Below are 12,821 nucleotides of genomic sequence, written 5' to 3'. Positions count from 1 at the left end.
TACATAGTGTTTTCTTGTTAATTTTGTTATTCACAGCGCCCTCTTTTATTACATAGTCCACTTTCTTTTTAGATATAAAATGACTGCTGATGGAGGAGCCGGTGACCAGACTAACAGTCCATCAGCTCCTCCATTAGAAAAGAAGCTTTCCCATGCTCCATCAGCCATCATTGCATTATACAGCTAACAAGACAGGACGATATGTAATAAAAAACAGGGCTCTATGTAATCCAATATGTAAGGGACTGCACTGTACATAACAAGAAAGGGCACTGTTTAAGGTACAGCAATATACATAGTAAAGGAGACTATGTAATATATATATATACATGTATGTGTGTGTGGCTATATATATATAGTCCTCAAGATGAAAGCAGCACACCAAAAGAAATCCGGACAAAGTGCTATTTATTAGCCCATCTGGCTAGTTGCCCATTCAGCGATGTTTCGGTCCTGGGAGTTGTGGACCTTTCTCAAGGGTCCACAACTCCAAAGACCGAAATGTCGCTATATGGGCAACTGGCCAGATGGGCTAATAAATAGCACTTTGACCAGATTTCTTTTGGTGTGCTGCTTTCATCTTGAGGACTGTTTTTGAGGTTTGGTATATGCCTGGAAGGCTGGCACCCGCATTGTCTGTTTAATTTTTGTGCTGCTTTTTCCTTTTTTCACACACACACACACACACACACACACACACACACACACACACACACACACACACGTATGTAGCTTTGTCGCCATAAAAGGAAGGGGGCCCAGACGCATTTCTTGCACAGTGGCCCCAAGCTTTCAGTGTCCTCCCCTAATTATAGTAGTTATATTCTTGTATATAGGGAGCAGTATTATAGTAGTTATATTCTTGTACATAGGAGCAGTATTATAGTAGTTATATTCTTGTACATAGGAGCAGTATTATAGTAGTTATATTCTTGTACATAGAGGGCAGTATTATAGTAGTTATATTCTTGTACATAGGAGCAGTATTATAGTAGTTATATTCTTGTACATAGGAGCAGTATTATAGTAGTTATATTCTTGTACATAGAGGGCAGTATTATAGTAGTTATATTCCTGTACATAGGAGCAGTATTATAGTAGTTATATTCTTGTACATAGGAGCAGTATTATAGTAGTTATATTCTTGTACATAGAGGGCAGTATTATAGTAGTTATATTCTTGTACATAGGAGCAGTATTATAGTAGTTATATTCTTGTACATAGGGGGCAGTATTAAAAGTAGTTATATTCTTGTACATAGGGGCAGTATTATAGTAGTTATATTCTTGTACATAGGGGCAGTATTATAGTAGTTATGTTCTTGTGTATAGGTGGCAGTATTATAGTAGTTATATTCTTGTACATAGGAGCAGTATTATAGTAGTTATATTCTTGTACATAGAGGGCAGTATTATAGTAGTTATATTCCTGTACATAGGAGCAGTATTATAGTAGTTATATTCTTGTACATAGGAGCACTATTATAGTAGTTATATTCTTGTACATAGAGGGCAGTATTATAGTAGTTATATTCTTGTACATAGGAGCAGTATTATAGTAGTTATATTCTTGTACATAGGGGGCAGTATTAAAAGTAGTTATATTCTTGTACATAGGGGCAGTATTATAGTAGTTATATTCTTGTACATAGGGGCAGTATTATAGTAGTTATGTTCTTGTGTATAGGTGGCAGTATTATAGTAGTTATATTCTTGTACATAGGAGCAGTATTATAGTAGTTATATTCTTGTACATAGAGGGCAGTATTATAGTAGTTATATTCCTGTACATAGGAGCAGTATTATAGTAGTTATATTCTTGTACATAGGAGCACTATTATAGTAGTTATATTCTTGTACATAGAGGGCAGTATTATAGTAGTTATATTCCTGTACATAGGAGCAGTATTATAGTAGTTATATTCTTGTACATAGGGGGAAGTATTAAAAGTAGTTATATTCTTGTACATAGGGGCAGTATTATAGTAGTTATATTCTTGTACATAGGGGCAGTATTATAGTAGTTATATTCTTGCACATAGGGGGCAGTATTATAGTAGTTATATTCTTGTACATGGGGCAGTATTATAGTAGTTATGTTCTTGTCTATAGGGGGCAGTATTATAGTAGTTATATTCTTGTACATAGGGGCAGTATTATAGTAGTTATGTTCTTGTGTATAGGTGGCAGTATTATAGTAGTTATATTCTTGTACATAGGAGCAGTATTATAGTAGTTATATTCTTGTACATAGGAGCAGTATTATAGTAGTTATATTCTTGTACATAGGGGCAGTATTATAGTAGTTATAGTCTTGTACATATGGGCAGTATTATAGTAGTTATATTGTTGTACATAGGGGCAGTATTATAGTAGTTATATTCTTGCACACCGGGGGCAGTATTATAGTAGTTATATTCTTGTACATAGGGGCAGTATTATAGTAGTTATGTTCTTGTGTATAGGGGGCAGTATTATAGTGGTTATATTCTTGTACATAGGAGCAGTATTATAGTAGCTATATTCTTGTACATAAGGGCAGTATTATAGTAGTTATATTCTTGTACATAGGAGCAGTATTATTGGGTCGCCCTCCCAAGGCTGGGGGGGTACTCGGTACCGGGCCGGTATCAGCGGGATGTGTCACAGCAGCGGGGACCCGGTCCGTGGCCCTGGGCGCCCAAGTAATGGGGGAATGTAATGGTGGAATGTAGTTAGATGAATAGTTCGTGACGCCACCTGTGGTGTTCGGCAAGTGAGATGTTAGGCCGACGCTGCATGCAGATCCTCTGGGGCTGGTGGTGTGGTGCAGCCAAGATGGTGAAGCTCCCCACAGGCGGAGCTGTAGCCCCAGGGCAGTGTAGATGTGGGGGAAGACGAGAGGCACAAGCGGGTAGAAGCTGGTACCCAGATGTAGTGGGGCTGGATGCGTTGGTGCAAGAATGAATGGAGGACACCAGGGCTTGCAGTTCCAAAGCTTTACTCACAGTCTGTAGTACACACAGGTGCCTGCCTCCGTGCCATGTCCCTCCGGTCAGGGACTCAGTCAACCTCCAGGCAAGATGGAATGCTCCCTTCCAACGCTCCGCCAACTTATGCCTTTCTGAACGTCTCCTCTATAGCGCCTTTAAGTGAAGTACTCCTAGTACTGAGTTACACTGGAGTTCCTCCTGACAAATGTTCCCAAGAACTCTACTTGTACGGCAGACAGCTGTAGCCTGCTTCGGGGACTTTCTACTCCTGAGTCCCGGCTCACTATCCAAGTTGCTGTTGTGCCCCCAAGTCTTAGATTGGAGTAGTGCATTTACAGCTCACTACTCCACCGGTGTCTGCTGCAGAACCATTAGCATCCATACAACCTCGGGGACCAGGCCCCGGCCTTGCGCTTAGAACTTCTAGGCAGGGTTCTCCTCTAACCCACGTCCTCTGTGTTCCCTTTTACGCCTTTGTTCCGTTCCAATCTCTCTCTCTTATGTAAGATCAGGTTTCAGTTCAATGTCTTTCTCCTTCTTTCCTTTCCCGTGCCAACAGACCTAGGTCTGCTGCAGCACCTCCTTCCTCCATCCCTCTCTCAGGGATCTTCTTTCCTCACTCCTCTCTGAGTGGCTTCCTCTCTCAGACTGACCTGTAATTCTAAACCTTCCTGCTCTTTTATGTATTCTCAACTCCACCCGCCTCCCAGCACGTTTCGTGTTCCAAGCAGGGAACCACCAAAGGTGCTCTGCTACTCTCTAAGCAAGGAGCCGCAATGTGGCTTTGCTGAAATACTCTGTTGTGTGGGGTGCGAGTGTTGGAGCGTGGTCAGGAGCCTCCAACTTACCTGGATGGTGGGGCACCACACCTTAGGAGAAGGTGCAGTACCTCTGTGGCGACTGAACCCTCAGGGGTGCCACATTATAGTAGTTATATTCTTGTACATAGCAGAGAGTATTATAGTAGTTATATTCTTGTATATAGGGGCAGTATTATAGTAGTTATATTCTTGTACATAGGGGACAGTATTATAGTAGTTATATTCTTGTACATAGCGGAGAGTATTATAGTAGTTATATTCTTGTATATAGGGGCAGTATTATAGTAGCTATATTCTTGTACATAGGGGCAGTATTATAGTAGTTATATTCTTGTACATAGGAGCGGTATTATAGTAGTTATATTCTTGTACATAGGGGCAGTATTATAGTAGTTATATTCTTGTACATAGGGGGTAGTATTATAGCAGCTATATTCTTGTACATAGGGGCAGTATTTTAGTAATTATATTCTTGTACATAGGGGCAGTATTATAGTAGTTATATTCTTGTACATAGGGGCAGTATTATAGTAGTTATATACTTGTACATAGGGGGCAGTATTATATTAGTTATATTCTTGTACATAGGAGCAGTATTATAGTACCGTAGTTATATTCATGTACATAGGGGCAGTATTATAGTAGTTATATTCCTGTACATAGGGGCAGTATTATAGTAGTTATAGTCTTGTACATAGGGGGCAGTATTATAGTAGTTATATACTTGTACATAGGGGGCAGTATTATAGCAGTTATATTCTTGTACATAGGGGCAGTATTATAGTAGTTATATTCTTGTACATAGGGGGCAGTATTATAGTAGTTATATACTTGTACATAGGGGGCAGTATTATAGGCAGTTATATTCTTGTACATAGGGGCAGTATTATAGTAGTTATATTCTTGTACATAGGGGCAGTATTATAATAGTTATATTCTTGTACATAGGGGGCAGTATTATAGTAGTTATATACTTGTACATAGGGGGCAGTATTATAGGCAGTTATATTCTTGTACATAGGGGCAGTATTATAGTAGTTATATTCTTGTACATAGGGGCAGTATTATAGTAGTTATACTCTTGTACATAGGGGGCAGTATTATAGCAGTTATATTCTTGTACATAGGGGCAGTATTATAGTAGTTATATTCTTGTACATAGGGGCAGTATTATAGTAGTTATATTCTTGTATATAGGGGCAGTATTATAGTAGTTATAGTCTTGTACATAGGGGCAGTATTATAGCAGTTATATTCTTGTACATAGGGGCAGTATTATAGTAGTTATATTCTTGTACATAGGGGCAGTATTATAGCAGTTATATTCTTGTACATAGGGGCAGTATTATAGTAGTTATATTCTTGTTCATAGGGGGCAGTATTATAGCAGTTATATTCTTGTACATAGGAGCAGTATTATAGTAGTTATATTCTTGTACATAGGGGGCAGTATTATAGCAGTTATATTCTTGTACATAGGGGGCAGTGTAATATTTATATTCCTGTCTATAGGGAATGTGACAGTTGTCAAAAGAGCCAAATTTTCCCAAGACAAAAAAAGTAAAATCTTTAAAATGCTGTGAATGTTTCAGTGGATGATTTAACGTTCCTAATTCTAGTCTCTCATCCGTCCTTCAAGCCCCCTAATCCCGCACTTCTTACCTGCTGACAGATCACTTCATCCTCCCACCCAACTGTGTAAAATGGACTTTAGGGTCTCTAAAAAACGTGTGATAAAATGACTTATGGGATCTCAGTCCATCTAATTACCCTTTATTCTAAATGTACAATTCATCTTTTATTGCTCTTACAACCGAATCCTCATTTTACGAGGTTGAGGAAGTAGCGGAACATAATTTTTCATTTTATTATCTGTCTTGAGCTGAGAATTTTCTAACCTGCGGTGATTTAAGGCTCCTTGAGAGAAGCAGTATTGATAACTTTTCCTGAAAATGTATCTAGAAGTTATTTCTTGTATGGAGAACTTTTTTATTTAGTGACTTTTTGTGATATTTGAAGTATCTTTTGAAAGAACACTGTGGGTTAAGCAGAACTTGTCATATACCGGTATTTGTGCCATTCTTCTTTAGAACAGCATGAAATTATCAGATTGATGCAATAATTGGAAAGGATTCCATACTTCTTGTATGTAACTTATTTTAACTCTTGCACTTTCTGTCCGGTGGGTGGACCCATACAGTGCATGCATCATTCAGGGATGGCGGTAAATCACTAAATAGGACTGCTCACTGACTCCTACGCGATAGCTTCCATGCATGTGCTGTGCTGATATAGGAAGAAAACATGTTCCATTTGCCGCAGATGCTGGCTTTGTTATACAGCCGGCATCTGCCGATGACAGCAGTGACTGATGCTAGCTCTGATCACTGCTGTCTTAAGTTTATGTTATGTCAATGCGGGTTAGAGGTCAGCCTTGGAAAGGCGAGTATAATTTTTTACTATTTTTTTAATCTTTCGCAGACATTCCTTTTTATTTATTTTGGAGCGTGGAGAGACCTCAGAGCATAATAAATGGCTTTTCAGTCCATTTCCCCAAAGGTTCAGTTCAAGGACCTCTGCTCTTCTCCATCTCCACCTTCGGCCTGGGATAGCTCAGAGTTCCACGGCTTTCAGTATCCCCTCTATGCTGATGACACACAGATCTACCTCTCTACACCAGATATCACCTCCCTACTAACCAGAATCCTACAATGTCTGTCCGCTATTTCATCCTTCTTCTCCGCTAGATTTCTAAAACTTAACATGGGTAAAACAGAATTCGTCATCTTTCCCCCAACTCACTCGACCACCCTATCAGACCTATCCATTAAAGTAACTGGCTGCCCACTCTCCCCAGTCCCACAAGCTCGCTGCCTCGGGGTAATCCTTGACTCTGATCTCTCTTTCAAACCACAGATCCAAGCCCTGTCCACTTCCTGCCAACTTCAACTTAAAAATATATCACGGATCCGTACATTCCTCATCGAAGAATCTATAAAAAGCCTAGTCCATGCCCTCATCATCTCCCGCCTCGACTACTGCAACCTTCTTTGTGGTTTCCCCTTTAACATCTTCGCACCCCTCCAATCTATCCTAATCTCTGCTGCCTAATCCACCTGTCCCCCCGCTATTCCCCGGCCTCTCCCCTCTGTCAAACCTTTAACTAGCTCCCAATTACCCAAAGACTCCAGTTCAAAACCCTAACCATGACATACAAAGCCATCCACAACCTGAGTCCTCCGTACATCTGTGACCTAGTCTCCCGGTACTTACCTACACGCAACCTCCGATCCTCACAAGATCTCCTTCTCTACTCCCCCCTTATCTCTTCCCACAATCTCATACAAGATTTCTCCCGCTCATCCACCCTACTCTGGAACTCTCTACCCAAAAATATCAGACTCTCGCCTACCATGGAAACCTTCAAAAGGAACCGACCTTTTCCGACAAGCCTACAACCTGCAGTAACCACCGATCGACCAAACGCTGCACGACCAGCTCTACCCTCGCCTACTGTATCCTCACCCATCCCTTGTAGATTGTGAGCCCTCGCGGGCAGGGTCCTGTCTCCTCCTGTACCAGTCGTGACTTGTATTGTTTAAGACCTTTGCACTAGTTTTTATTATGTATACCCCTCCTCACATGTAAAGCTCCATGGAATAAATGGCGCTATAATAATAAATAATAATAATAATAAAAAATTTAGATTTTTTTTTTGTGTCGATTTAACCTTCTATTCAGTTTGTAGAAAATCTGTATGAAATGTATTTTAAGAAATTCCTTCATCTCTAATGGGAAATTCAATTGGTTCCCAAAACAGAGATCTGAAATGCCTGATTAGAATAGCGTGGTACTCACGTACAGTCGCCAACACTCCATTTATTGTCTATGGGATTGCTGGAAATGGCTATGTACTACCCTGAGCTACATCTGACCGTTCCATAGACAATAAGTGGAGCGGAGATCAATGTTCAACCCCCGCTCCATCCTAACAGGGCATTGTTTCTGGGGATCGGTGCAGTCGGACCCCCGGCAGATATTCCCATCAGGTTGGAAATAACCTTTTAATAGGGTTAACATTGTGGTCGGGAATATACATTTATCAATGGGATTTTTTTTTATTTTAAAGAGCAAGAAATGAGAAAAATTTGTGAAGACATGCAGTAATTTTCTCAGTATTGATGTGTTTGTATGAAGGCTTCCTAGACCACCGCATTAATAACATTTCTTTCCTTTAACCAGTGAAGAAGTCATGGTGAGCGTGAAGCGGCTCTTCTTCTAGAAGGAATGCGCGCTCTTCCCCAGGTATCCATTCTCATTCTTTTCTTCTTCAGCTGCAAATTACTTGACGATACAGTATTGCTTTTTTACTTATGTTTATTGATGTTGCCTTCCCGAGCCTGTGAGGCGATGTGGCGCATGTGCCCATTAAGGGACTGCGCGGCCGGGCAGTTTTAGTGCTTTCACGCTGAGTCAAATGTAGGGGAAGATGCCACATTAGCGAGGCTTTCCTGCAAAGCATCCTGGGATTTCTGCGTTGATGCACGGGCTGCAGCGAAATATTAACAATGTCATAAAAAAAATAAAGGCAGAAATAATTAGGTTTTATGCTGATGCTAAATGACATGTTTCCATCATCAGCGCCGTCTGTTAGACTCGGCGGGGCAGTGACCATCACTTCTCCAGTAATCGTGTTCACACAAGAGCAGAGAATGAGCGTTACCCACCTCCGGAGCAATGGCCTCCAACCGGCGGGCTCTTACACTGGTGCAAGACTACAAATCCTAGCGTGCCACGTCAACTGGATGACATCAGGATATGCAAGGAGTTTATCAACAGGTATAGAAGTTGGAAAACAGCGCTCTAAAGAGTGAGAAAAGCTACTGTCATTGAAAAATCCAGGATAAAAAATGGGTCAAAGATTTCCAAACTTTCAGTGTAAACCCATCATAGATGTCAATGGCATTTCCACTAGTACCCGTTCCATGGAGTATTGTCTGCTATCCCTTTAAGGGTTAACTTGCCTCAAAATCTGGAAATAAAAGGAGTTTACAATAACCTTAATATTGGACATTGAGGTGTAACATAAGAGTGCACAATTTACTACTGCAATTATGTCTCTGATTGCACAGTAGCCAAACCCCACTCACCGGGTCCGGGAAGCCGAGCTGAAGACTCCATTCAATGTGAAGTTGGGCTGCGCAGGAAGAAGCAAAGTGATCAGTGAAAGTCAATGTGTTGGTGCATCTGAGCAATTTTCTGCCATGAAGAAAACTCAAGCATGCTCATATCTTGTCCATCTGCATTGCGCTAGATTCAGTGGCGCTCATCTCCTGCGGCGGTTCGTGGTGCGGACGTCGCTGCACATGGATCTCCACAATTTGCAGTGGTCACTGCTCCAATATTTGCAAGGTTTATCTCAATGTTGGTTTATCCCATTATCATAAGAAGATGTGGTTCACCAGAAGAGTTTCTGGTTCTCTGCTTACCATGTGTCAGCATCCGACTGAAAATAACAGGAGGGAGGAGCGTAATGAGCAACGCTGATTGGCTAATATCTGACAAGCCACTCCTCTATTGTGTCCTTTTCAGTTGGATGCTGGCACAACAATGCCAGTACAACTTTATACATACCGTATCTGTAAAATACAAGTGATGGCAGGTTAAAGGGGTTGTCCACTTACTGAAGAACCCATTTTTAAATAAATTAATAGTAGTAAAATAAAAATATGCTCCCTTTCTGCACAGGTGCTGTTACAGTGTGGTACTGATTGGGTTCATATGGCAGTGTTGTACCACGTGAGCCCTGCAGCCAATCAGTTGCTATTAGACTATTGCGCTTTCTCTTCTGCTTGTGAAACACAGAAATCTAATAGCAGCTGCTGATTGCATGCCAGGACCCATTATACTCAATGCCGACATTGCTGGAATGGAAGGTGACTGTGACGAACGGCACAGCCGGTGCCACCAATACGCCACGATCCCACCACTGACACGGGTTTGTCAGCGGACAGAGGGACGCGATGCACTGCCAGCACATGGCTATCACAGGCACAGTGGGGGCTTATCTTAGTTATCCCACCGCTGGCACCGTGTGACCAACAGACAGCAAGCTAATCTTGCTCTAACAATTTACCGCAGGGGGGGTTATTTTAGATGCCCCACCACTGCTAACAACCTTCCAAGAACTGCGGGGATTTATGCATATCCCACTTTCTCAGTTCCACTTTGGAATTCGCAGCTCTCTGGCGCCCCCCTTACCCTCAGGTCAGTCAGGGAACTGCACCTAGGATAATTAGTCGCCGGACGGGCTGCTTGTTGTGCACGGGCAATTAGGCTACTGCAGTGAGGGAATTATCAATGCTGTTGCCTCAACCACTCATCCAACAATATAAGACCCTTTCCGTACTGCCAACTAGCCTAACCAACTGCACACACCACGCTGCCACCAGCCACACTTTACTTAATCACAGAGTTAATTAAGAGGATCCGTGACAAACCCCAAATTAGTAGCGATTATCTAACAAAGGCGCATAGTTCGTTTCTTAGAGCATGGAGACAGAGCTAATAGGTTTTATCATTTATTCCCAAAATGTGGGCAGTAGTTACATGGATAAAAGTTGCTATAAAGTTGAGACAGAAAATATGTACAATACAAATATAACGTAACAGGGATGAAAGCAGAAAATACACTTACATGTGCTTAGTTGGTGTTAGGCAATCCATGCGGCTCGGGGGATGGGCGGCGGCCAAACATCCCAAGACATGGGGTAGGTCGGTTCAGCATCAGAACTGCAGCTTAACTGAAGCACTGTAAGGGAGGGGTGCCTTATGGCCCAGGGTCTGTGACATCACGAAAGGGGCAGTCTGCAGAAGTTCATCCCCCCTTTTTCCAAGTTGCCAATTAACTAAAAAAACTTATGATAACCATATCTCAACGAGGGAAGCTCGTATTTATCACTGAGGGCCTCATAGGTTGTAGTTCATCGAATATAATAGAATTACATCAGACATGCCATACTGAGGACACTCCGTTTGGGAGCAATCCTTCTCAGCTTCTGAAGGGGTTAGAGCCGTGAAAATTAGAGGTTATAAAAGCTGGTTTCGTTGCCCACGCAGTGATATGATTATTATATCTCGGCGGTGTATGGTTTTTGCGATACAGTCTCTTTAATATCACCCATAGTTTCATTCAGCCACAGATCTGAGAACAAAGGAAATGCTTTCCTTTAACTAATTAGCATTCCCTTCTGTGGAGAGGGGCCAAATGTTATAGAGGACGTGTCCTATTACCAGCGCGGACACACAGCTGATAAGGAGGGGGGATGCTGCTGTGTGACAAGGCGATTTTCTGGAAAGAATTGAGGATTCTAGAAAGTTCTACCTTACAGACAATTTACATTACAGTGACTATGTGGTTTTTTTTTTGTTTTTTTACAGGAAAGACTAAGGTAGTGGACAACCCTTTAATATGGCCCCTAGTACATATAGGGCTGTCACTGATCACAATTTACGGCCCTTTCTGACAAATCTGGAATTTTCAGTATACAGATGTGAATTCCAAACTATCAGTAAGAAAGAAATATCAGTAAGAGCGCAACTCCGAATCAGAAATGTATCTAATATTATTCTATAGCCGGATTTTGCCCATCAGAATCTCGCTGTCCGTGTCATCATTTACATTGGCAGAAAGTGATGGCGCTCCGCTGACAATGAAACACCGAGGACGAGAAATAAAATCCATAGGTTTATAGAGGATGGTTAAAATCCCGGAGAGTCGTAGAACAGAAAGCAGCAGAGGAATCTCAAAAAGGAAGTTGGCTTTTATTGTTTACTTCTCGAAGATACATTGTATCCATTGTAAAAACAGAGGCGACTCCCATAGCTGGCACTTGTAATGATGGCCAGAGATTAGGGAATCAGCAGGATCTATCCTTACAAATGCCACCCGTCAGGGGAATTGGCACCGCAAAAGTCGGCCAAGCAACTGGCAAGGGGCACTTGGAAATTAAGGGCTTAGATCTGGTTGGTTTAAGAAATTATTCAGGATGTATGTGGGAAGGGCAAGGAGAATCATGTAGATGGGTGCTAACAATGGGAATAATCCTTTAGAGGTCACATGATTAATGCTCCAAAATAAAGAAGATCCCAACCCTAAAAAAGAAACTATTAAAAAAAGAAACTATGATCTCTCTCCAGCGCATGGCTGGTCACAAAAGACCAAGAAATCCTTGTATCTGGAGGTTTAGAAACCCAACCCAGGAGGATACGAAAACCAACAATGTCAATGTTTTTTCTGTCCTGCAGAGGTAAACCATAACTCTCCATGTGACTGTGCCATGTTCTGAGAGAGAACAAGCATTACTTGTCAAATCCGGTGTGTAAGAGAACAGAATACATCTTTAGGGATTTGTTCTGACTAAGAGAAAACTGCTGAGAAGTTGGAATGTTTTATTTCGGATTTGGACAATGTTTGTCCCCGTGTGACGCTCTCACCAGAAACTTAATAAAATGCTGCTCTTGTTTTGATTTGTTCAATAAATGCAGCACAGAGACAAGCGCTACTTTTCTTATTAAATCTCACAGATGTTCTCTAAGCTACTGTGTGCACCAAAGCCAATTGCCTCAAACCTCTGCTCAGCTTTAAGGGATTGAAAGCTTTACAATATTGTGTCGTGAGAGGTTCACAAGACCAAAAAGAGGAGCAAATGACATTAAATAGCAATGAGACTGTCAGAGGAGCACTAACTAATGCTCAAGAAAATAACATCTAAGTAATAGAATACTGCCCCAAGGTATAACTGCTCTAATGCTGCCAACTAAGTACAAGGATATATCTACTATAATACTGCCCCTATGTACAAGAATATAACTACTATAATACAGCTCCCTGTGTACAAGAATATAACTACTATTATACTGCCCCTATGTACCAGAATATAACTACTATAATACTGCTCCTATGTACAAGAATATAACTACTATAATACTGCCCCTATGTACAAGAATATAACTACTATAATACTGC

General features: G+C 41.3%; 1 protein-coding gene across 11 annotated transcripts in view; it reads left to right on the top strand.

Annotated features, from left to right (window-relative positions):
- Positions 1-12,821, top strand: part of DAB1 (DAB adaptor protein 1) — a 947,480-nt gene that overhangs the window by 516,750 nt on the left and 417,909 nt on the right. For 10 of the 11 annotated variants that reach the window (XM_073544564.1, XM_073544566.1, XM_073544562.1 and 7 more), the window contains exon 3: positions 8,036-8,098. The exons of the other annotated variant lie outside the window; for it this stretch is intronic. The gene's annotated coding sequence lies outside the window, so the exon portion shown is untranslated. The remainder of the gene's footprint in view (positions 1-8,035; positions 8,099-12,821) is intronic. 11 annotated transcript variants of the gene reach the window in all.

The sequence above is a fragment of the Dendrobates tinctorius genome, unplaced genomic scaffold (assembly GCF_039654945.1).
Source record: "Dendrobates tinctorius isolate UK_male_01 unplaced genomic scaffold, ASM3965494v1 ptg000138l, whole genome shotgun sequence".
NCBI lineage: Eukaryota > Metazoa > Chordata > Amphibia > Anura > Dendrobatidae > Dendrobates > Dendrobates tinctorius.
The sequence above is the reverse complement of the archived record's forward strand: the minus strand, read 5'-3'. Positions and strand labels throughout refer to the sequence as shown.